Source organism: Bufo bufo, chromosome 2 (assembly GCF_905171765.1).
Source record: "Bufo bufo chromosome 2, aBufBuf1.1, whole genome shotgun sequence".
Taxonomy (NCBI): Eukaryota; Metazoa; Chordata; class Amphibia; order Anura; family Bufonidae; genus Bufo; species Bufo bufo.
Window position 1 is genome coordinate 461,552,565 of NC_053390.1, and position 26,686 is coordinate 461,579,250.

The following is a 26,686-nucleotide window of genomic DNA, read 5'->3' on the forward strand; positions in this document are numbered from 1 at the left end:
AGTAAATGCAGACACAAAGACGTAGCTTTGAAGGTAAAATCCTAACCACAATCATTCGACCATTAGCGCCCAACCCCTTCGCCCCAGAGCGCTACAAGTCACAGACGTGTAACCAAGTCCGATCCTACCGTGAATGCCAGCACTCGCCTGGCACCTTCTGCCATTGCCAGGCACGAACGAACCTCCACATGATGCTGCAGGAGTGTTTTTTTTTTTTTTTTTTTTAACACACCATTGATACATGACCCTTCCAACAACTAATTGAATAAAATACCATCACTTAAACACAGCGCTTGTAGCTTGGAGACACACGTCCCGTTATGTTAGAGGTATCAGAAAACATGCGACCATACCTATTCTAGGCACATGCTTACACCAATAACAATATGGAATAGCCCCCAACAAGCCCCTAAACAGCCAGACAAAATATACTAACAGTCATTTGACCATTAGCGCCCAACTCTGCTTCATCCCACGTATGCGCAGACCGCAATGTGTGTCTCGTGCAAACAAGTCTGATTCTACCGTGAACACCAGCACTCGCCTGGCACTTTCTGCCGCTGCCCAGGCGTGAACGAGCCTCCGCACGATGCTGCTGCACTTTTTAAATCGACCATTGATCCACATTTACCATCACTTAAACACAGCATGCATAACTTGAGCCAACTGCAGACAGACCCCGCATGTACACCAGGTATCAGAAAACATACCCACCAGGCATCTGAATAGCCAGACAAATAATACAAACAACCATCATTCGACCATTAGCGCGGCGGACCGAGCGTGGGTCCCGTGGAAACAACTCCGATCCTACCAAATATCAGCACCCTCCTGAGACATTTCGCCGTCGCCCAGCCGTAAGGAGCCTCTACACCATGCTGCTGTATCCTAGAGCTGAGCCAGAGGAGTGAAATCAGCTAAATCAGCATCAGCCTGGGCCACAGGTGCCTATAAATAGCCTAGTAATCAGCCAGCCTGGGCCCACAGGTACGTATGAATAGCCTAGTACTCAGCCAGCCTGGGCCCACAGGTACGTATGAATAGCCTAGTACTCAACCTGAGCACAACCTGCGTGACCAGGCATCTAAGTGCAAAGCACGAGCTGCAGTGGAGTAGACACCTCAAAAACCAAGAAAGGTCTCTGGCTCCTACTGCTTCCTCTTCTGCTGCAGTCTCAGCCTCTTCATCCACCTCTGGAGTGACAGTGTCACCTGCCAGCCCGCAAACAAGGATCTGCCAGCAACACCACCAATGAGTGGTTGGTGCCAGTGAGCCTCAAGTCTGGCCTGGTGGTGTGCGATAATGGGCGAAATCTCGTAGCAGCTCTGGGACTAGCCGGTTTGATGCACATCCCTTGCCTGGCGCATGTGCTGAATTTGGTGATGCAGAGGTTTCTTATAAATTAACCAGATATTTAGAGCTGCTGCATAAAGTAGGGGCCGTCTGTGCGTGCTTTCGGCGTTCTCACCTGCTGCTGCTTGCCTGTCAGCACTACAGTGTAACTTCGTCCTTCCCACTCACCGCCTCATATGCGACGTGGCTACAAGGTGGAACTCCACCTTGCACATGCTTCGCTCTGCGGAACATCACCACTTCACCACCAATGACTCGGCCTCCATGCGAGACCTATGTGCCTTGTGTTCTGTTTCGAGTACTCCACCAACATGGCCAGTGCCGATGACGCTGTTCTCAGTTACTATCCCATTTCTATGCCTCCTTGAAAAAACGCTTCGGCGGGGATGATGTGACGCTTTAGGCAAAGAGGATATGGCACAGGAGGAGAAGGAGGAAGAGGGATCATTTCCAAGAGTTTCAGGCCAGTCATTCACAAGTGGCTCCGAGGGTGGGTTCCTGCACACACAATTGTCCAGCCAGGGCACAGTTCTGGAGGATGACAAGGTGGAGGATGAGGAGAAGGAGATGGAGGAGGAGGAACCATGTTCACAGCAGGGTGGCACCCAACCAGCTCATGGCCATCACTGGTGCATGGCTGGGGGGATACAGAGGACACAGACGATACACCTCCCACAGAGGACAGCGCACAGCTTTTCGTTGCCTCTGGGCAGCCTGGCACACATGAGTGATTACATGCTGCAGTATCTCCGTAACGACCGCCGAATTGCCCACATTCTAATTTGTGCTGATTACTGGGTGGCCACACTACTGGATCCCCGTTACAAGGACAAACGTACTGTCCTTAATTCCATCACTGGAGCATGATCTTAAGATGCCGATTAGAAGCGCACGCTGGTAGACTCGCTGCTGGTGGCATTCGCACCTGACAATGGGGGCACAGTGAAGCACAAAGCGAAGGCAGAGGAGGAGGAAGATGGGCGCCAACGCAGCTGGGGCACCACCAGCACCTCAGAAGGCAGGGTTAGCATGGCCGAAATGTGGAAAAGCTTTGTCAGCACGACACAACAACCAGCACCACCTGATATGGAACGTCTTTGCAGGAGGCAGCATTTAGCAACATGGTGGAGCAGTATGTGTGCACACGACTAACGTTACTGAATGACGGGTCTGCCTCCTTCAACTTCTGGGTCTCCAAATTGGGCACATTGCCTGAGCTTGCCCTTTACGCCTTGGAGGTGCTGGCCTGCCCTGCAGCCAGTGTATTGTTGAACGTGTGTTTAGCACGGCAGGGGCGTTATCACAGACAAGCGCAGCCGCCTGTCCACAGCCAATGTGGACAAGCTCACGTTCATTAAAATTAACCAGCATGGATCCCTCAGGACTTGTCCATACCTTGTGCAGAATAGACATGTATACCGGCCTTACCCAGCCATTGTTATACTACAGCGCAATTGCTCATTGTTGTATTTTGGATATTTCCCATTCTTTTGGAGTGTACAGTAATAAAAAATAAATGAATTCATTAAAACCAAAAACCAGTGTTGGCTACCTCGTCCTCCTCTACCGCCACTTCCGCCTACACTGCTATGTCCACCGTCTCCTCAAACTCCTTCTCCATATGGACCTCCACCTCATACATTAAGATTATTTTTTTTAATTTGTACAGATTTTATTTTATTTTATGTCATTTCACTAATTTGTCTGTTACATTTTCGGTAAAATTCAACAATTTTTGGCTGTGATATACCCCTGCTCTACCTAGTATACAGGTAAACAAATTTCACTAATTTGTCTGTTACATTTTCGGGTGAAATTCACCAATTTTTGGCTGTGATATACCCCTGCTCTATCTAGTAGACAGGTAAACAAATTTCAAAAATTTGTCTGTTAAATTTTTCGGGTGAAATTCACCAATTTTTGGCTGTAAATACCCCTGCTCTATCTAGTAGACAGGTAAACAAATTTCACTAATTTGTCTGATACATTTTCGGGACATTCACCTATTTTTGGCTGTGATATACCCCTGCTCTACCCAGTGGACAGGTTAATAAATTTTACAAATTTTTCTGTTACATATTGGGTGACATTCAACAATTTTTGGCTGTGATATCCCCTCTAGAGAGAGTTCAGAGAAGAGCTACTAAACTAGTACATGGATTGCAGGATAAAACTTACCAGGAAAGGTTAAAGGACCTTAATATGTATAGCTTGGAAGAAAGAAGAGACAGAGGGGATATGATAGAAACTTTTAAATACATAAAGGGAATCAACTCGGTAAAGGAAGAGAGCATATTTAAAAGAAGAAAAACTACCACAAGAGGACACAGTTTTAAATTAGAGGGGCAAAGGTTTAAAAGTAATATAAGGAAGTATTACTTTACTGAGAGAGTAGTGGATGCATGGAATAGCCTTCTGCAGAAGTGGTAGCTGCAAATACAGTGAAGGGGTTTAAGCATGCATGGGATAGGCATAAGGCCATCCTTCATATAAGATAGGGCCTGGGGCTATCCATAGTATTCAGTATATTGGGCAGACTAGATGGGCCAAATGGTTCTTATCTGCCGACACATTCTATGTTTCTATGTTTCTATGTTTCTTCTCTACCTAGTGGACAGGTTAATAAATTTCACAAATTTGTCTGTTACATTGTCGGGTGACATTCACCAATTTTTGGCTGTAATATACCTCTTTCTCTACCTAGTGGACAAGGAAATACATTTCACTAATTTGTCTGTTACATTCTTGGGTGACATTTTACAATTTTGCTGTGAATAAACCCCTGCTCTGCATAGGTGACAGGGCCCGAAATTTAAAAAAATAGTCTGTTCCATTGGTGGGTGGCATTAACCCATTTTTGCCGATGAAAAACCCCTTCTCTCACATTGCAGCCATTGACCTCCCTTAGATGTGGTATCCCTTTCTCAAGCTCACTCTCCAGCGTGGAACCCTGATTAGCCGCTAACCGTGATCAACATGGTAGGCGCAGAAAAGAACATCGAAAGTTGATAGAGAAGATATCCAATTGGATGGTGGACATCACGGGGACGTGCGATCAGGCAGAAGTTATCTAGAGTCAACAAAGCGGCTCTCCTGTCTAACGTTTCCAAATCCAAAATACCCCAGTGACATTCACTATATTTTTTTATTAATCATTCCAATAACAGGGCGTCTTAAGAGTCCTGTATTGTTATTTATCGTCACTACCTCCCGAGTCGGGAGTGGGTAATTGCCGTGCGCCCCCTCCTTTACTTGGAAACTTCGGCTTCAATAATTTGTCCCACATTTCAGCTTGATCACATTGCAGCCATTGACCTCCCTTGGATGTGGTCTCCCTTTTTCACGCTCCGTCTCCGGCATTGAAACCTGATTTGATGCTAACCGTGATCAACATGGTAGGCGCAGAAAAGAACATCGAAAGTTGATAGAGCAGATCCAATTGGATTGAGGACATCACGGGGACGTGCGACATGGTGGAGCAGTATGTGTGCACACGCCTACACGTACTGACTGATAGTCTGCCCCTTCAACTTCTGGGTCTCCAAATTGGGCACATGGCCTGAGCTTGCTCTTTATGCCTTGGAGGTGCTGGTCTGCCCTGCAGCCAGTGTATTGTCTGAACGCTTGTTTAGCACGGCTGGAGGGGTTATCACAGGTTATATTTCCCAATGTTTTGGGGTGTACCCTATTTTAAACAAAATAAAAAATAAAAACCAAAACCAATGTTGGCTACCCCCTCCTTCTCCACCGCCGCTTGCACCTACACCGCCACATCCACCGGGTTCCGAACTCAAACTTTTTTGTGAAGTTCGGCCGAATTCGTCGAACCCGAACATTCAGGTGTCCTCTCAACTCTAGTGATCAGCAGCTATTGTCTCTGGAGTTGTAGGAGCAAATGTTCCTCCTTCTAAAGTACTGAATTATTGGAGAGTTTTAGGTTTAACTAATCCTCCATGTCCTAAGGCCTTGTGCACCAGGCTTAGGAAGAATATTTGCCACCTGTTTCTAATCCCCATAGTGTAAAGCATAATTTGACCTTGTTGTCGGAAGGGACCCCGGATAATGCCACCCTTCTATCTGCAGGCGTTTTCATTACATAGTGGTGGGTTGATGGAGTGAAGTCACCCTTGCGCTTTCTTTCCTATTAGTGGTCCGATATACAAAGTAAAGTCTGTAATGATCGCTTAGTACACACTTGTTTGGTTCTCTGGTTATACCTGAGAGGTAAACTGTTGCCAGACACCCTACTCATTTGGGCAGAGAGACCTGTGTCCTTTTATGCAGCACGTTATTTATTATTGATGTCCTTAGAGCATATATATATATATATATATATATATATAAAAATAGAAAATATATATATATATATATATATATTTACCTCTACCTCTACCCGGAGCACAAGTTGAGGGCGACTTGCCTTTAAGTAAGGGGGAATGTAATGTCCTGGAGTGCCATTACCACTCCTTCTGCACCTTGCTACCACTTTCCTGTGTGCTAATTTATATCACCTGATGTATTTCCTATAATGTGCATGTTTTTTCCTGAAACTGTTATGTTCAAGTGTAATTACCTGGTCCACCAGCAGATGGCAGAGATAGTTTCTCTGGAGAGGAACCTTCTGGTTCCTTTCAGCCCTCTCTAGAGAGGGAGGAGTGAGTTATTTAGTTAGTGAGCAGTCTAGTCCACCCTCCTTAGAGAGAGGTTGGTGTAACAGTAGTGTACATTAAAAAAAAAACTAGAAATTTGACTGTGAAATAATAGCAGTCAGTTGCTTTCACGCGTGTGCGTTTCAGGGCCTGCCAGGGCACAGTGTCACACCAGTGCAACTCATATCTGGTGTAACAGTAGTGTGCATTTTAAAAAAACTAAAATTTTGACTGGTAAATAATAGCAGTCAGTTGCCTTCACGCGTGTGCGTTCAGGCCCTGCCAGGTCACAGTGTCACACCAGTGCAACTCATATCTGGTGTAACAGTAGTGTACATTTAAAAAAAAACTACAATTTTGACTGTGAAATAATTAACAATCAGTTGCCTTCACGCGTGTGCATTTCAGGCCCTGCCAGGGCACAGTGTCACACCAGTGCAACTCATATCTGGTGTTACAGTAGTGTACATTAAAAAAATAGCTAGAAATTTGACTGTGAAATAATAGCAGTCAGTTGCCTTCACACGTGTGTTTTAAGGCCCTGCCAGGGCACAGTGTCACACCAGTGCAACTCATAGATGGTGTAACAGTAGTGTACATTTAAAAAAAAACCGACTATTTTGACTGTGAAATAATAGCAGTCAGTTGCCTTCACACGTGTGTGTTTCAGGCCCTGCCAGGGCACAGTGTCACACCAGTGCAACTCATATCTGGTGTAACAGTAGTGTACATAAAAAAAATAATAGAAATTTGACTGTAAAAATAATAGCAGTCATTTCCTTCACGCGTGTGCGTTTCAGGGCCCTGCCAGGGCAGTTGTCACACCAGTGCAACTCATATCTGGTGTAACAGTAGTGTACATTTAAAAAAAAAAAGGACAATTTTGACTGTAATAGATTGAATAGCAGTTAGTTGTCTGCAAGCGTGTGTGTCAGGCCTACAGCGTCTACTCTGCCAACTTCTGCCAGTGCACAGTGACACTCATATCTGGTGTCACAGTAGCTTGCACGCATAGTACCAGCTAATCGAAAAAAAAATGACAGGTAGAGGCAGGGGCCACCCCGCAGGGGCCGTCGTGGTCGTGGTGCTGTGATTCCCTTTGGCCCTAGAATAATGCCCAGTGTTCAGAGGCCACGTACCCTGAACTCAAAAAGTTCTGAGGACATAGTTGACTGGCTTATACAGGACACCCAATCTTCTACAGCTTCCGCTCGGAACCTTGACGCACCATCCTCCTCCAGCTTAGCTTCGGGCACCTCTCAAGTTACCACTCGCCCGCCTGCCGCCACCTCGAACACTAGCACCACAGTCGCTTCACTTGATCTGTCAGAGGAGTTATTTACACATCAGTAGGAAGTAATGAGTGATGCGCAACCATTATTGCCAGAGGATGTAGATAACAGGGATATGTCTCAGTCAGGCAGCATTACACACATGGACGTACGGTGTGATGATGATGATGTTGTACCCGCTGCTGCTTCCTTTGCTGAGTTGTCAGATACAAGTGAAGCGGTTGATGATGACGATGTGTCCGTGGATGTCACGTGGGTGCCCGCTAGAAGAGAAGAAGAACAGGGGGAAAGTTCAGATGGGGAGACAGAGAGGAGGAGGAGACGAGTTGGAAGCAGGGGGAGGTCGTCGCAAGGAGCTAGTGGCACAGGCAGACAGCATGCATCGGCACCCGGGTCAGCCAGACAGCACGCCAATCAACGCATGCTGTTGCCACCACCAGAATGCCGTCATTGCAGAGCTCAGCAGTGTGGCATTTTTTTGTGTGTCTGCCTCTGACAACAGCGATGCCATTTGCAACCTGTGCCAAAAGAAACTGAGTCGTGGGAAGTCCAACACCCACCTAGGTACAACTGCTTTGCGAAGGCACATGATCGCACATCACAAACGCCTATGGGATCAACACATGAGTACAAGCAGCACACAAACTCAAAGCCGCCATCCTCCTCTGGTCCAGCATCTTCAGCCACGTCAACCACTGCTGTCTCCTTGCCCCCTCTCAACCATCCGCCACTCCAGTCTCTCGCCTTGAGCAGTTCCTGCTCATCTGCCCACAGTCAGGTGTCTGTCATGGACATGTTTGAGCGTAAGAAGCCAATGTCACAAAGTCACCCCCTTGCCCGGCGTCTGACAGCTGGCTTGTCTGAACTCTTAGCCCGCCAGCTTTTACCATACAAGCTGGTGGAGTCTGAGGCGTTCCAAAAATTTGTAGCTATTGGGACACCGCAGTGGAAGGTACCCGGCCAAAATTTCTTTGCACAAAAGGCAATCCCCAACCTGTACTCGATTGTGCAAAAGCAAGTCATGGCATGTCTGTCACACAGTGTTGGGGCAAGGGTCCATCTGACCACTGATACCTGGTCTGCAAAGCACGGTCAGGGCAGGTATATCACCTACACTGCGCATTGGGTAAACCTGCTGACGGCTGCCAAGCATGGAATGCGTGGATCTGCAGAGGAGTTGGTGACACCACCACAACTTGCAGGCAGGCCTGCTGCCACCTCCTCTACTCCTCCTACTCTATCCTCTTCCATAACCTCCTCGGCTGAGTCCTCTTCTGCTGCTGCGTCTTGCTCCTCATCAACGGCACCCCCCCAGCTCCCCAGGGGCTATTCCACATCCCGGATATGGCAGTGTCACTCCGTCTTAGGGTTGACTTGCCTGAAAGCAGAGAGTCACACCGGACCAGCACTCCTGTCCACCCTGAACGCACAGGTGGATCAGTGGCTGACTCCGCACCAACTGGAGATCGGCAAAGTGGTGTGTGACAACGGAAGCAATTTGTTGCGCATTGAATTTGGGCAAGTTGACACATGTGCCGTGCATGGCACATGTGTGTAATCTGATCGTACAACGCTTTGTGCATAAGTACCCAGGCTTACAGGACGTCCTGAAGCAGGCCAGAAAGGTGTGTGGCCATTTCAGGCGTTCCTACATGGCCATGGCGCACTTTTCAGATATCCAGCGGCGAAACAACATGCCAGTGAGGCGCTTGATTTGCGACAGCCGACACGTTGGAATTCAACACTCCTAATGTTCGACCGCCTGCTCCAACAAGAAAAAGCCGTCAACGAGTATTTGTATGACCGGGGTGCTAGGACAGCCTCTGCGGAGCTGTGAATTTTTTTGCCACGTTACTGGACGCTTATGCGCAAGGCCTGTAGGCTCATGCGTCCTTTTGAGGAGGTGACAAACCTAGTCAGTCGCACCGAAGGCACCATCAGCGACATCATACCATTTGTTTTCTTCCTGGAGCGTGCCCTGCGAAGAGTGCTGGATCAGCCGTAGATGAGCGTGAAGAGGAAGAGTTGTGGTAACCATCACCACCAGAAACAGCCTTATCAGCATCGCTTGCTGGACCTGCGGCAACGCTGGAAGAGGAGTGTGAGGAAGACGAGTCAGAGGAGGAATGTGGCTTTGAGGAGGAGGAGGAAGACCAACCAGAACAGGCATCCCAGGGTGCTCGTTGTCACCTATCTGGTACCCGTGGTGTTGTACGTGGCTGGGGGAAGAACATACCTTCAGTGAGATCACTGAGAACGAGGAACAGGACCATGAGTAGCTCGGCATCCAACCTTGTGCAAATGGGGTCTTTCATGCTGTCGTGCCTGTTGAGGGACCCTCGTATAAAAGGCTGAAGGAGAACGACCTGTACTGGGTGTCCACGCTACTAGACCCCCGGTATAAGCAGAAAGTGCCTGAAATGGTACCGGATTACCGCAAATCGGAAAGGATGCAGCAGTTCCAAAATAAATTAAAAAGTATGCTTTACACAGCGTATAAGGGTGATGTCACAGCACAACGGGAATCTAACAGGGGAAGAGGTGAAAGTAATCCTCCTCCTCCCACGACCACGTCGGCAAGGACAGACTGTTGTTGATGGAGGACATGCAGAGCTTTTTAAGTCCTACGCATCGCCACAGTCCTTCGGGGTCCACCCTCAGAGAATGACTCGACCGACAGGTAGCAGACTACCTCGCCTTAACTGCAGATATCGACACTCTGAGGAGCGATGAACCCCTTGACTACTGGATGTGCAGGCTTGACCTGTGGCCTGAGCTATCCCAATTTGCGATAGAACTTCTGGCCTGCCCCGCTTCAAGTGTCCTGTCAGAAAGGACCTTCAGTGCAGCAGGAGGTATTGTCACTGAGAAGAGAAGTCGCCTAGGTCAAAAAAGTCTAGATTACCTCACCTTTATTAAGATGAATAAGGAATGGATCCCGAAGGGACTGACAGTGGGCGATACATTCGACTAAAAAAAGGCCTGATGAGATGAGCTGCCTTGGGCTAAAAATGGTCCACACGCTGCTGTATTTTATCTCTGAATGCCGGATGACTTGCGTGACTTATCCGCCACCAACTAGGGTCAAGCCGCAATGTTTTAGGGCACTTTCTGCCTGGGAAACAAACATAATTTTTCTGGCAGCTGCTACAGCAGCCGCTGCAACAATACCTAATTTTTCAGGCATGTGTACATGCCTAATTTTTCTAGCCTCTGGTGCTGCACTGTGGCTTCAAAAACCAAACAAAAAAAAAAGGCACATACATGTGTCAATTCCCCTTCGTGATCGTTACCTTGTTGTGGTGAAGGGGCTTGCATATCACAATGAAGCGACCACCTCTATGAGTGTGTTGGCAATGGCAATGTTGGCACACCCCAGATGATAAGGTCATTGCTTCATTGTGAACAGACCAAAAGCGATCGGCTGGATAATTTTGCATAGAAAAAACATTAATTTTCTTTGTGATCATCTAAGGTGATCATTAAAGCCTACTAGGCCAACAATGGGCCCACACTGCAGAATGATTGTTTTCTGGGTCACTTAACTGTCACTGAACTACCTCAGCACGACCATAGGCTTTGAAAAACCCCCATCGCCTGCAATCTCCCAAACGTGTGGACGAGCACAGTCATAACTACACCAAGATTGACGCATAGAGGTATAAAATTTATGTCATAAGTGTGTCAACTATTGACAACTCTTTGCGATTGTCTAAAATCGATTCCATACACGTCCCTGATAGGGGACGTAACAGGGATTAAACTGATAGGAATAGTACTACTTAACACACCACTCATATCTGGTGGCACATTACATTGCACGCGCAGTGCCCCAAATTTGAAGTAGGAGGACCGACCAAGCATCTTTTTCCATCTCCCAAGTCCTAAAATCGACTCCACATACACGTCCCCTGATAGGGGACGTAACGGGGATTAAACTGATAAGAATAGTACTACTTAACACACCACTCATATCTGGTGCCCTAAATTTGAAGTAGGAGGACCGACCAAGCATCTTTTTCCATCTACCGGTTCCTAAAATCGATTACACATACACGTCCCCTGATAGCACAGCATATTACACAGCGCACGCGCAGTGCCCCAAATTTGAAGTAGGAGGACCGGCCAAGCATCTTTTTCCATCTCCCCGTTTCCTAAAATCGATTCCACATACACGTCCCCTGATAGGGGACGTAACAGGGATTAAATGATAAGAATAGTACTACTTAACACACCACACATATTGGGATTGCACAGTATATTACACAGCGCACGCGCAGTGCCCCAAATTGGAATTAAGAGGACCAACCAAGCATCTTTTTCCATCTCCCGGTTCCTAAAATCGATTCCATATACACGTCCCCTGATAGTGGACGTAACAGGGATTAAACTGCTAAGAATAGTACTACTTAACACACCACTCATATCTGGTGGCACATTAGATTGCACGCGCAGTGCCCCAAATTTGAAGTAGGAGGACCGACCAAGCATCTTTTTCCATCTCCCGGTTTCTAAAATCGATTCCATAGACACGTCCCCTGATAGGGGACGTAACAGGGATTAAACTGATAGGAATAGTACTACTTAACACACCTTATAATAATAATAATACTAGTGAACGTAACAGGGATTAAACTGATAGGAATAGTACTGCTTAACACACAGTACTGTGTTACTTTATGTTGTATTGCTAGAATTGCTAGAATTGACGAATATAGCACTATATTCTCAATCTTCATTATATTCTAGCAATACAACCATTAGGAACTCAGATCTAAGTTGTAATTGCAATGCGATTAATACAGGATATATTAATCGCATTGCGAATTTAACTTACCACACTCTGCGTCAACTACGTAATTTTCCATGGGAGTTTTAGCCATGGATCCCTCTCCGGCATGCCACAGTCCAGGTGTTAGTCCCCCTTGAAACAACTTTTCCATCACTATTGTGGCCAGAAAGAGTCCCTGTGGATTTAAAAATTCGCCTGTCTATTGAAGTCTATGGCGGTTCGCCCGTTCGCACGTTCGCGAACATTTGCGGAAATTCGCGTTCGCCGTTCGCGAACGGAAAATTTTATGCTCGCGACATCTCTACAATAGACCACCTGCAACAGATACCCAAATTAAGTGATTTGTCCTCTTTCAGAAGGCTACATCTTCATACAGTAAGTCAAATCCTACTCTGGGAACTTTCCAATTTCACCCTTCCTAACCTCCTTTGAGAAAATGGCCCTTCAGAAGGTTGAACCTAAGAAAAATATATTCTCTTTATACTTGCAATTGTTACCCCACCACTCTCATGCAGATTGTTGGTTTCTCAATAAATGGGAAAGTGATCTTTAAGGGCAGTTCACAGAAAGCAAAGTTCCTAATGTCCGATTCACTCAAAATATTTAGATGTGTTAAACTCCAGGAAAACTATTATAAGATCCTAACGAGAAGAAACTATACGCCAGTCAAGCTGACAAAAATCTTCCCTGAAGCAGACCCCAACTGCTGGAGATATGGGAAGGAAATAGGAACATACAGTTGCAAGAAAAAGTATGTGAACCCTTTGGAATGATATGGATTTCTGCACAAATTGGTCATAAAATGTGATCTGATCTTCATCTAAGTCACAACAATAGACAATTACAGTCTGCTTAACCGCCTCCCGACCGCCTAACGCAGGGATGCGTCCTGCGGGCGGTCGGTTTATTCCTCCTTGACGCATCGGCGCGTCATCTCGCGAGACGCGATATTTCCTGTGAACGCGCGCACAACAGGAGCGCTCGTTCACAGGATAGGAAGGTAAACGAGCTGATCTACAGCCTGCCAGCGGCGATCATTCGCTGCTGATATACCTGCTATATGCTGCAAAAAAGTGTCACATATGTGGTATCGCCGTACTCAGGAGAAGTAGGGCAATGTGTTTTGGGGTGTATTTTTACATATACCCATGGCTGGGTGAGAGAAATATCTCTGTAAAATGACAACTTTGTATAAAAAAAATGGGAAAAGTTGTCTTTTACAGATATATTTATCTCACACAGTATGGGTATATGTAAAAATACACCCCAAAACACATTGCCCCTACTTCTCCTGAGTACGGCGATACCACATGTGTGACACTTTTTTGCAGCCTAAGTGCGCAAAGGGGCCCAAATTCCAATGAGTATCTTTACGATTTCACAGGGCATTTTCTACGCATTTGGATTCCAAACTACTTCTCACGCTTTAGGTCCCCTAAAATGCCAGGGCAGTATAAATACCCCACAAGTTACCCCATTTTGGAAAGAAGACACCCCAAGGTATTTCGTGAGGGGCATGGCGAGTGCATGTATAATTTTATTTTTTGTCACAAGTTAGTGGAATATGAGACTTTGTAAAAAAAAATAAAAAATTGCCGCTAACTTGTGCCAAAAAAAATAAATATTCTAGGAACTCGCCATGCCCCTCACGGAATACCTTGGGGTGTCTTCTTTCCAAAATGGGGTCACTTGTGGGGTATTTATACTGCCACTGGCATTTTAGGGGACCTAAAGCGTGAGAAGTAGTTTGGAATCCAAATGCGTAAAAAATGCCCTGTGAAATTCTAAAGATACTCATTGGAATTTGAGCCCCTTTGTGCACCTAGGCTGAAAAAAAAGTGTCACACATGTGATATCGCCGTACTCAGGAGAAGTAGGGCAATGCAATTTGGGGTGTATTTTTTACATATACCCATACTGTGTGTGAGAAATATCTCTGTAAAATGACAACTTTGTATAAAAAAAATGGGAAAAGTTGTCTTTTACAGAGATATTTATCTCACCCAACATGGGTATATGTAAAAATACACCTCAAAACACATTTCCCTACTTCTTCTAAGTACGGCGATACCACATGTGTGACACTTTTTTGCAGCCTAGGTGCGCAAAGGGGCCCAAATTCCAATGAGTACTTTTAGGATTTAACAGGGCATTTTTACGCATTTGGATTCCAAACTACTTCTCACACTTTAGGGCCCCTAAAATGCAAGGACAGTATAAATACCCCACAAGTGACCCCATTTTAGAAAGAAGACACCCCAAGGTATTCCGTGAGGGGTATGGTGAGTTCATGTAAAATTTTATTTTTTGTCACAAGTTAGTGGAATATGAGACTTTGTAAGAAAAAATAAAAAATAAAATCATTTTCCGCTAACTTGTGACAAAAAAATAAAAACTTCCATAAACTCACTATGACCATCAGCGAATACCTTAGGGTGTCTACTTTCCGAAATGGGGTCATTTGTGGGGTGTTTTCTACTGTCTGGGCATTGTAGAACCTCAGGAAACATGACAGGTGCTCAGAAAGTCAAAGTGCGTAAATTCACATTTTTGCACCATAGTTTGTAAACGCTATAACTTTTACTCAAACCAATTAAATATACACTTATTGCATTTTTTTTTTATCAATGACATGTAGAACAATAAATTTAGAGAAAAATTATATAGAAATGTCGTTTTATTTGAAAAGTTTTACAACAGAAAGTGAAAAATGTCATTTTTTGGGAAAAATTTCGGTCAATTTCGATTAATATAAAAAAAAGTCAAAATGTCAGCAGCAATGAAATACCACCAAATGAAAGCTCTATTAGTGAGAAGAAAAGGAGGTAAAATTCATTTGGGTTGTAAGTTGTATGACCGAGAAATAAACCGTGAAAGTAGTGTAGTGCAGAATTGTAAAAAGTGGTCTGGTCATTAAGGGGGTTTAAGCTAGGGGAGCTGAGGTGGTTAAACTAATAACACACAAAGAATTAAATGTTACCATGTTTTTATTGAACACACCATGTAAACATTCAAAGTGCAGGTGGAAAAAGTATGTGAACCCTTGGATTTAATAACTGGTTGAACATCCTTTGGCAGCAATAACTTCAACCAAATGTTTCCTGTAGTTGCAGATCAGACGTGCACAACGGTCAGGAGTAATTCTTGACCATTCCTCTTTACAGAACTGTTTCAGTTCAGCAATATTCTTGAGATGTCTGGTGTCAATTGCTTTCTTGAGGTCATGCCACAGCATCTCAATCGGGTTGAGGTCAGGACTCTGACTGGGCCACTCAAGAAGGCGTATTTTCTTCTGTTAAGCCATTCTGTTGTTGATTTACTTCTATGCTTTGGGTTGTTGTCTTGTTGCAACACCCATCTTCTGTTAAGCTTCAGCTGGTGGACAGATGGCCTTAAGTTCTCCTGCAAAATGTCTTGATAAACTTGGGAATTCATTTTTCCTTCAATGATAGCAATCCGTCCAGGCCCTGACGCAGCAAAGCAACCCCAAACCATGATGCCTCCACCACCATACTTCAGTGTTGGGATGAGGTTTTGATGTTGGTGTGTTGTGCCTCTTTTCTCCACACATAGTGTTGTGTGTTTCTTCCAAACAACTCAACTTTTGTTTCATCTGTCCACAGAATATTTTGCCAGTACTGCTGTGGGGCATCCAGGTGCTCTTGTGCAAACTGTAAATGTGCAGCAATGTTTTTTTTGGACAGCAGTGGATTCCTCTGTGATATCCTCCTATGAAATCCATTCTTGCTTAGTGTTTTACGTATCGTAGATTTGCTAACAGGGATGTTAGCATATGCCAGAGACTTTTGTAAGTCTTTAGCTAGGATTTTTCTTCACCTCATTGAGAAGTCTGCAGTCATCTTTATAGGACAGCCACTCCTAGGGAGAGTAGCAGCAGTGCTGAACTTTCTCCATTTGTAGACAATTTGTCTTACCGTGGACTGATGAACAGCAAGGCTTTTGGAGATACTTTTATAACCCTTTCCAGCTTTATGCAAGTCAACAATTCTTAATCATAGGTCTTCTGAGAGTTCTTTTGTGCGAGGCATCATTCACATCAGGCAATGCTTCTTGTGAAGAGCAAACCCAGAACTGGTGTGTTTTTTTTATAGTGCAGTGCAGCTATAACCAACACCTCCAATCTCATCTCATTCATAGGACTCCAGTTGGCTGACACTTCACTCCAATTAGCTCTTGGGGATGTCATTAGTCTAGGGGTTCACATTCCACCTGCACTGTGAATGTTTACATGGTGTGTTCAATAAAAACATGGTAACATTTAATTCTTTGTGTGTTATTAGTTTACGCAGACTGTGATTTTCTACTGTTGTGACTTAGATGAAGATAAGATCGCATTTTATGACCAATTTATGCAGAAATCCATATCATTCCAAAGGGTTCACATACTTTTTCTCGCAACTGCATCTGAATATATGGTGAGAATGCTCTCAAATCAAAGTTTTTTGGGCTGAGATCTAGTGATGAGCAGCAGGGGCAATATTCGAATTCGCAAAATTTCACGAATATTTGGCTGAATATTCGTCATATATTTGTGAATGTAATATTCACGTATTGCGTGCTCAATACAGGCGTGGGTCACTGTTGCTACATTTTTCAAGCTGCTAGAAGTTTCCTGAGACTGAAGAAAATGGTTGGCACGGCAGAACATTGCAATAGCTTTATATGCAGATAGAGTGCAGCTCACCTGGCCCTGGGTCCGTCTGCAGCAGCTGGCTTCTCCTCTGTGTGGTCCTGGTATCTTCGTTCTGCTTCAGACAATCGCTGGCTATTTTTCACCCTATAAGATGTACCGGCCCATAAGAAAAAAATATTTTCCATTACACCTCAGGTCAGACCAGCAATCAGACCAACAATGTTAATCAGACCTAAGCTTACAGCCCCAATCCGACCCCCGATGTTAATCAGACCTCAGATCAGACCCCCAATTTTTTTCTGTGATTTATATATTTATATATTTTCATCCGCACAATGCTCCATTTTGTGTAGGATGCCTTTGTGGTGCATATGGACCGTGCCGGCATCCTCCATTGTACGCATTTTTTGCTGGGGATGGTCGTTTGCTGCGGTCCACATGCGGTCGGACTGCTCCCCCAATGAGAAACACGCTACAGTGTTTGGGGTCTGAGCAGTTCCCCCATATTGGCCACTATATTTCAGTGTTTTCAGACCCCCAATGCCTCAGATCAGCCCCCATGTCAGCCATCAGCGCCCCATGTCAGCCATTAGCCCCCATTGTCAGCCATCATGCCCACATTGTCAACTATCATGCCCCCATTGTCAGCCATCATGTCCCCATTGGCAGCCATCATGCCCCCATGTCAGCCATCATGCCCCCATGTCAGCCATCATGCCTCCATGTCAGCCATCATGCCCCCATGTCAGCCATAAGCCCCCATGTCACATTTCTCCCCCTCCATGACAAATCACCTATGTCACATCAGCCCTCCATGTCACATTTCTCCCCCTCCATGTCACATCACCCCCTCATTTTTGCATCACCCACATGACCCCCTATTGTGTCACATTTCTTCCCCCCCCATGGCTCATCACCTCCCCCATGTCACATTTCTCCCCCTCCATAGCATATCACCCCCTCCTTTTTACATCACCCCCATGACCTCCTATTGTGTCACATTTCTTTCCCCATGGCCTATTTCTCCCCCTCCATGGCACTTGCACAGACTACAGACAATTCCCCCCCATCATTAATGTTGTGTAAGTTACAGTAATAAACATTACACGCTCTGCGTGCGCTCATCTCCTACCAGTCGGCAGTCTGAGAGCTCCCTCCCGTCCCAGCTGCTGCTGCCCACCGCCGCAAGCCGTGGTGCTACTCGCCACATCAGTCACACCCCCTGCTGACCCCGTGACCGTGTTGCCGTGCTCACATGCTGCTCTGTGAATGAGAACTGATGCTGGGGTCGCATGGCACTCACACACACAGCCTGGGGCGGAGTACTCGCAAGTGATTTATTTAAAAAAAAAAAAGAAAAAAAAAGTTCATTTTTCCGCCCCCACCCCTTCTCTGCGCCAGGTGCGCCCTAAGGCAGCCACTTGGTCTGCCTTATGGTAGCGCTGGGCCTGGGCAAGACTTACAAAACTCTTCTACCTCTCTGAATATGCTGGGTCAGTAAAACCGCTGTAGTATACGATCCTGTGTTTTCTGCAACCCCAGGTGACCCCCAAGAATGTGCTGGTGGGCTAGATCTAAGACGAGTTTGCGATAAGCCTTGGGGACCACCAATTATTCAATGTGTTCACCCCGTAGTTGGTTTACCCAATACAGCATACCCTAAACAACCACAGGTTGTTGTGGTTAACCATCTACTATTAACACATTCTCCCAGGCTCAGGATAGGGTTGGGTCCTGGTGTTGTGAGGTACCAAAATTATCACCGGAGACATTGAGGTCTGCGAATTCAGGACCCGGCAGCAAGTTCTCCACGTCTCTCACCATCACACTTAGCGGGGTTGTCTCCCCCTCTTCCACCGAATTGGCGGTCACTCCTACCGCTGGCCCTTTGGCCTTGGGTTCCCAGGGTTGTGGTCTCCCCCCTAAGCAAGGCCACTCTGCAGGGTTTACCCCTGTCTCAAGGGTATCAGTAATTCTCGTAGCAGGCCACAGAACCGGGAAGCCCGGGAAGTCTCTCCCTATTATGAGTTCATAATGTAGATTTGTGGCGACAGCCACCTCATGGGTCCTTCTACCGGCCACTGTGGTTAGAGACACCAGCACGGTGGGGTAGTCTTTTAAATCTCTATGGATGCACATCACCCTGACTTTCTGGCTAGTATACTCAGTGGACCGCATCAGGGTAGCCCTTACTAGGGTCACCAGACTCCCTGAGTCCAGCAGAGCCTCCGCTGCAGTGTCTCCCACTTCCACCTGGCACAAGTGATCTAGAGACTGCATTTTGGTGCATTCCGTTCAATTTAGTTGTGTTCCCATACCAGAGAGCAAACCGCAGCATGTTGTAGTTTGCTTTCCATCCTGGAATGCTGAGCAAGACGGATCTGGCATGACCCCCAAATGCAATTCAATGGGGATGGATCCATTTTCTCTGCTACAATCTGCCACAATAGAAAACGAATCCGTCCTCCATTGACTTTCCATGGAGTTCATGACGGATCCGTATTGGCAAAGTTAAAGATAATACAATCGGATCCGTTCATAACGGATGCAGATGGTTGTATTATCAGTAATGGAAGCGGTTTTGATGAACCCTGCAGGATCCAGTTAAACCGCTAGTGTGAAAGTAGCCTTACTTGAAATATCTGCACATTAGAATGGTACAACAGTCACTTCTCTGTAAAACATTCATGGACTAACTGAAAAGGACACCCCTATGACTTTGTATTGTGGGTCTTAGAATAACTACCACACTTTACTGTGTGTATTTACCTGACTGCCTGTCTCTAGGTGACCAATTGTAAAAAAAAACAAAAAACATTTTTTTAGCTATCTGTTAAAAAAAACACACACACACACAGATAAGACACATGGAGAATAAATAAAAGTAACAAATTTGTGACAAATTAGTAATGAATGGATAAATAAAATTGGACTACCCCTTTAAAGGGAAAGTGCCACCATGAAAATGCAGTTCAGTCTGCAAACAGCATGTTATAGAGCAGAAGGAGCTGAGCAGATTGATATATAGTTTTATGAGAAGAGATCTAATCTTTATAATTCAAACCTCTGCTTGTTTCTATGCTTAGTAGTCCAGTAATCAGATCTACTTACTGACTAATAGCTCTCTCTGTACTCTTAGTCACGTAGTTAGCCGTCAATTACTGAGTAGGACCACCCACATGACTCTTAAGCATAGATAAAGCAGAGGTGTCAATGAATAAGTTACAAATTTTACTGAATTACACTGCAGTTTCATGGTGACAGGTTCTCTTTAAGAAATTATGCTATACAGTTATAATTCTGCTTCTTCTGTTTTTTTTTTTTTTTTTTTTTAGAATAGCAAAGTCAATATATAACTCATAAAGGTAGCAATGCCATAAAACAGTTTAAAGAGTAATTTAAAGAAAAACACTTAGTGATTGCATGTCATAAAATGAGAGGGTGATTCCCAAGAAGGAATCAGGATGGGTTAACTACACCCATTGGAAAATAGTTTTATTGCTAGTATTTCGTTTTAGTTTTGCATTTGTAATACACAGTCCAAGTGACCAATGAACCTGCGAACAACATCAGCAAGACAATCTTTTTATGAGTCCATGAGGCATTTGCAGTGCGCCATTCCTGTAGGGTGAGCGAATGTGAGGTCAAAGGGGTAGTTAACAAACCGAGGGTTGCTCTTGGTACTCACAGTTTTTATTTACCCTGTGCAGGCGTACAGCAGTGATGGAGAGGCTGGCACAAGAATCCTCTGGGGCACTCTCTGTGTATAGGGACCAGGCCAGGTGGTAGGTGAGGTGCCCTGGGTGTTTAAGTTTAATGTGCCGGTGGCAAGATCCCTTATAGTTCGTGACGCCAGTGCCGGTAACGGTGGCACACCGATTTATTGTAGGAATAATTGAGGTACACAAAGTTGCAGTGAACCAGAACTTCTTTTTACTGAACAGTTCAACTATTTACAGGTTTCAGCTAGTTCCACATGTACAATGTTGGTCACAGGCAGGCTTCACATAAGTGGCAGACAAAGTCTTTGCAAGATACTCAGAGGGAATAACACTTACAGATCAGGCTGTATTTTCCTCAGATCCTGTCTGGCTTTCTCCAAGGCCCGTATGCCCTATAGCTGGCTTTATCCTTGGGTAGGGAAAACTTCCTCTGATATAAATCCTCTTGCTGTAAATATCCTTCTGCCCTTCAGCTTTATGTTTGACTGGATAAAAGTGGCTCTGCACTGTACTTTTCAAGGTGCTAGATATTCTCAGGAGGCAACTTCTTCTCCTGAGTTAACGTCTGAGCTTTTCTTACTCAGGAACCTCAGGCAGGCTAGACTGAGCTACTTAGCCTCCTGGACTGGACTGAAGTAACTCTTTCCTGTCTGGGCCTAACTATATATATTACGGGGTTCCCTAGCTCCCTCTACAGCTTAGGAGGAGAAACTACACCCCTAGCAGGTCTGGTACACAGGAGATAATATGAAAATACACATTACAATTCAATGTAAAATACCATAACCATGTTCCACAGGAGGTGGAGAACAACGTGACCCAATTGACCCTTGAGTAGTGCCCACCCTACATACCCCGCTACTTTGAGGTTGCCCGACCTCGGCGCAACATAGGGGGCCCGCTCAGCTGGACACTGTGACCTGAAAGACAAAAATGCAAAGCAGGCATATACAACAATCACTACATTTGCAATAAAAATATCAGGCAGCTCCGCTGGCAAAGGAACAAGTGCGGTGAAAAGGGGCGTCGTTCTCTTCACGCAGGATAGTACAGGGAACAGGGGTGCTGACCTGGTACAGCGTATCAGGAATAACCAGGATAGTCCATAATAATAAAATATGATAGTCCCCATAAAACAGCATCTCAGAGGCCTACATGCATTGTGGTCATCTCTGGGCACAGTTCTTGAATTAAGATTGCATATAAAAGTCACAGCACAGAACTCTACATTTCAGGGATACTTTCCCCTGGCAAGTCCTGGTAGATAAAAGTAGTGCTGTAATATCCCCTGATCAACCTGAAAAGGGGGTTAAAAAGGGGTAAGGTGCAAAACAACAGGCACAAATTAGATTAGATAAACCAACACTGTTTCCTTATTTCAAATAAGTAAATGATCCACAATCATTCATTACAAAACCAATAAAAGATATATGGATCTATAAGTATCAAATCACAACTCAAGCAACAAAGTTTTATACAAAATCACAGATCTTTTTATTGGTACAAAATTAGAGTTGTGACCACTGGCCACACAGACATTTAAGAACACTTAAAATGCCATACAGACCGCAGATATGTGGTAGTTACAATGATAATGCGTAAAGTGCAAGTGCTAAAAACTTTACAGCCAAGAGATTGGTCAGTGCCAAACACCAAGTTAGGTCTTGTCTATACTATATAGCAAACGGTAAATATTGGACCATAAACTAAAAGGACCTATTACTTACATCAGTGACTCTAAACAAATAATGACATGAATGAGAAAGCATACTGACCACAATCTCTACCACGGCACTGACAGTCTGTGCCCCGACGCGCGTTTCGCCGTCAGCTTTTTCAAGGGGTAATGACAAACAGCTTCCTAACCGGGTATATATGGTCCACATAGTGGGCGGACACACTTTCACCTAACCTATAGATGAAGGGCACACTGATAAGGAGGCAGGTTCCACAGCATTCCTCACCTGCATAGTATGTTATGCTCGTCTCGTGTGTTATGGCGCACGAACCGCCGCACACCGCCAATGCTCACGTGACCGGCCGTCGCAATGACGCAGGGCGGCTACGCTCACCAGAGCATAGGACGTCCTACGTCAGAGCCAGGGCCGCGTCAGGTTAAGGGCAAAACACTGTCTTGAATCAATTGCTCCAACAGTGCGCTTTCCATCCTAAAACATATATACATATGGGGGAATTTAATTCATAATGTATGATACCTGTGCATATCTATTTTGATGTATATACCTTTAGAGATACATGACGAACCAAATATTGGTAGGGAGATAAGGAAAACCACATAACCCCATATGTATATATGTTTTAGGATGGAAAGCGCACTGTTGGAGCAATTGATTCAAGACAGTGTTTTGCCCTTAACCTGCATGGAGCTCGTAGTGCGCACGTCCATCTGCGCAGCCGCGGGCGCACTGACGCGGCCCTGGCTCTGACGTAGGACGTCCTATGCTCTGGTGAGCGTAGCCGCCCTGCGTCATTGCGACGGCCGGTCACGTGAGCATTGGCGGTGTGCGGCGGTTCGTGCGCCATAACACACGAGACGAGCATAACATACTATGCAGGTGAGGAATGCTGTGGAACCTGCCTCCTTATCAGTGTGCCCTTCATCTATAGGTTAGGTGAAAGTGTGTCCGCCCACTATGTGGACCATATATACCCGGTTAGGAAGCTGTTTGTCATTACCCCTTGAAAAAGCTGACGGCGAAACGCGCGTCGGGGCACAGACTGTCAGTGCCGTGGTAGAGATTGTGGTCAGTATGCTTTCTCATTCATGTCATTATTTGTTTAGAGTCACTGATGTAAGTAATAGGTCCTTTTAGTTTATGGTCCAATATTTACCGTTTGCTATATAGTATAGACAAGACCTAACTTGGTGTTTGGCACTGACCAATCTCTTGGCTGTAAAGTTTTTAGCACTTGCACTTTACGCATTATCATTGTAACTACCACATATCTGCGGTCTGTATGGCATTTTAAGTGTTCTTAAATGTCTGTGTGGCCAGTGGTCACAACTCTAATTTTGTACCAATAAAAAGATCTGTGATTTTGTATAAAACTTTGTTGCTTGAGTTGTGATTTGATACTTATAGATCCATATATCTTTTATTGGTTTTACAAATTAGATTAGCACTTAAAGCAGGCAGGATGTCCTGGTAAACAGTATGGCAGAAAAGCTATTGGTATTCTCAGTGGCTTTCCAATTACCACTGGGCCGTGGGTAACTGGTAGCAGCTCATTGGGCCAAAACATAGGACTCCTGTCCCGAAACAGTTAAATTTACTGGAAGGGTCCCTCAGAAATCATGGCCTAGCAGGCCTACTCACAGGTATGTGTCCAGTTCATACTGATCGTCAGACGTGGTGCATCCTGGTTCCGCTCTTAGTCATGGCCTGGGACATAGGCTGGCACTTGGCTGGGCCCACAAAATAATACTAACAGGCAATTGCAGAACAAATGGGCCTGTCAATGGTATAGGCTCCGCAAGCCTGGGGGTTAACGATGCAGGAGGCTCTATGGGTCTGGGTGTCGCCGGCTTTATGCGATGGACCTGACTCCTGGGGTAACAAAGTTTCTCGGCGACAGGGATGGTGGTCGCCGAGCTGGTGGCGACGGGATCTTTCACTGCAGGCCCGGGGACATCAGAGTTCCTGGACGAATCGCTATTGTCCGGTGGTATTGGTGCCACTCTGGACGCAGCAAGTTTACGCAGGCCATCAAGATGGATTTCTAGCCTGGTGATCTGGTCCTCCAGAGCCTCATGCGATGCTCCTCTGCAGGGATCCGGTACTGTCGCAGCAGGTACAGGTGTGGAGTCACGACTCTTTCCTCGTCGCAGGACATCAAGAGTCTCGTGGAATTTCTGCATGTTTTCTATCTCCACTTGTGTCTTCTCCCTGCGGGGCAACTCAGGTGAGGGATAGGGACTCACCCGTTTCTCTAGCACAGTAGGCTGCCAGAAGATATTGGGGCCGGTGAAGGAACCCCTCTCCTGGTAAGTATTGCGAGCAGTCTCCGCCGGACTCTCTGGCTCGCATTCTGGACTGGTGGGCTCTTTAGGCTCTTCCCAATCCTCTGGTCCCGGCTTGGGACAGGTTATTGCCGTGGCATAAGGACCCCTCAGGCCCTCGGCGGGGGTAAATTCCACCTCTTCTCCTTCGCGGAGGTTATGCAAATGTTCGAGTAAGTAACTGCGTTTTACAGACCTCCGATTCACAAAAAGGTCTCGGCCTGTGGAGAAGTCCTTGATGAACCCGAAACCCCGGCTTTTATCAAACGTTACCACCACTCCCATCCTTCTCTGCAGACGAGGCTGAGTATTCACATGGTGCTCGTATACCGTCTTCGCGAGCTCCTCGAAGTAGATCTTTTTCTCGGTAGTCTTTCGTATTGCCGCGTTGCGTATCTCGGCCATCAGCAAGGGCCATTGACCACTAGGCTGGGCAAATCCACCCCGCGAGCCAGGGCACAGCTCAGGCTGCGACCGCGGTGGGAAGCAAGGTGGCCTCTCCGGTCCCGAAGTATAGGCGGGTGGTGGTTCTCCCTCCTTGATCATTGCAGGCCCTGAAGTCTTTACTGTAGGTGAAGCCATTCGGTTAGAGAAATCCTCACTCTCCAACATGCTCAATCCCTTTTCTGTGTATGACAGGGCGGCTCTCAGTACTTCACACAAGACCTCCCACTGCTCCGGGAGGCCGCCCCCTAGGTACTCCAACATGGGGGAGGCAGGGTCCATCTTGGCAGACATGCAAATTAGATGATAAGGCGGTGGCGCGAACATACAGTCCTTCCCGCTCTTTCAGCAGAAGGCGCCAAATTCTTCCCGCCAACAAAATACAGCGATGGCGCAGCAATAATTCCAGTCCGCTTAGGCAGCCATCTTTAAGCATAAGAATGTCAATTCACTGACAGCAAGCGGTGACTCAAAAAGCAGCAAACAGCCCACAATATACAGTTTTTCACACTGTGATTGTCCACAGTTCTTTGGCCCAACATTTTCAAATAAACGGATAGGGCATTTATCACTTAATAGGCAATTATGGCACACAGTTCAGATTCCACTATGGCGTAGGAATAATTTCGGATCCTGTTCGTGACGCCAAAATATGCAGTGCGCCATTCCTGCAGGGTGAGCGAATGTGAGGTCACAGGGGTAGTTAACAAACCGAGGGTTGCTCGTGGTACTCACAGTTTTTATTTACCCTGGGCAGGCATACAGCAGTGATGGAGAGGCTGGCACAAGAATCGTCTGGGGCACTCTCTGTGTATAGGGACCAGGCCAGGTGGTAGGTGAGGTGCCCTGGGTGTTGGAAGTTTAATGTGCCGGTGGCAAGATCCCTTATAGTTCCTGACGCCAGTGCCGGTAATGGTGGCACACCGATTTGTTGTAGGAATAATTGAGGTACACAAAGTTGCAGTGAACCAGAACTTCTTTTTACTGAACAGTTCAACTATTTACAGGTTTCAGCTAGTTCCACATGTACAATGTTGGTCACAGGCAGGCTTCACATAAGTGGCAGGCAAAGTCTTTGCAAGATACTCAGAGGGAATAACACTTACAGATCAGGCTGTATTTTCCTCAGATCCTGTCTGGCTTTCTCCAAGGCCCGTATGCCCTATAACTGGCTTTATCCTTGGGTAGGGAAAACTTCCTCTGATATAAATCCTCTTGCTGTAAATATCCTTCTGCCCTTCAGCTTTCTGCTTGGCTGGATAAAAGTGGCTCTGCACTGTACTTTTCAAGATGCTAGATATCCTCAGGAGACAACTTCTTCTCCTGGGTTAACTTCTGAGCTTTTCTTACTCAGGAACCTCAGGCAGGCTAGACTGAGCTACTTAGCCTCCTGGACTGGACTGAACTAACTCTTTTCTGTCTGGGCCTAACTATATATATTACGGGGTTCCCTAGCTCCCTCTACAGCTTAGGAGGAGAAACTACACCCCTAGCAGGCCTGATACAATATATAATATGAAAATACACATTACAATGCAATGTAAAATACCATAACCATGTTCCACAGGAGGTGGAGAACAACGTGACCCAATTGACCCTTGAGTAGTGCCCACCCTTACGTAGTGGGACACAACACATTCAAGTAGTTTCTATATAAAAAAAAAGGGGGAGCTAACACCTTAACCCAGTAACACATAATGCCGTACATGTAAGGCACTATGCTCTGGGATTTGTGGGCTGATGTGGTGAGCCAGCTCCA